This window comes from Arachis ipaensis, chromosome B06, assembly GCF_000816755.2.
Source record: "Arachis ipaensis cultivar K30076 chromosome B06, Araip1.1, whole genome shotgun sequence".
Taxonomy (NCBI): domain Eukaryota; kingdom Viridiplantae; phylum Streptophyta; class Magnoliopsida; order Fabales; family Fabaceae; genus Arachis; species Arachis ipaensis.
The window spans coordinates 35382817-35383503 of NC_029790.2; positions in this window are offsets into that span (position 1 = coordinate 35382817).

Genomic DNA, 687 nt, shown 5'->3' on the forward strand with positions numbered 1-687 from the left:
TCAGATGAGTGACAGGCCTCTAAAATGGACTGGAATTCTGATTGAGACACACAACGTCTAATTACCTAATCAGCGCCACATCTCCATAAATATGGGTCATCCCATATATAATATTTAGACTCGCTTTTCAGCTTGTCTCTTTGATGTTTAGAAAAATGTGGAGGAAATGTGCGGCTAACTAAATAATTAGCGACAGGTGCATACCAAGGGACTACCTCAGATACTGCTTGCAAGTTGTCAAAAGGAAAATTATCATCTATAGGAGTAGAATCATCCTTAATATGTTCAAGGCGACTCAAGTGGTCTGCTACTAAATTCTGATTACCACTCCTATCCTTTATTTCTAAATCAAATTCTTGTAATAGCAGTATCCAACGTATAAGTCTTGGTTTGGATTCCTTTTTAGCTAATAGATACTTTAGAGCTGCATGGTCTATATACACTACTACTCTAGTACCAAGTAAATAAGCTCGGAATTTATCCAGAGCAAAAACAATAGCAAGAAGCTCTTTCTCAGTAGTAGTGTAATTGGACTGGGCAGTGTCTAAAGTCGTAGACGCATAGGCAATAACAAAAGGATCCTTACCTTCACGTTGAGCCAGCGCTGCTCCTACTGCATGGATGGAAGCATCGCACATGATTTCAAACGGCTGACTCCAGTCTGGTCCTCTCACAATTGGGGCTTGA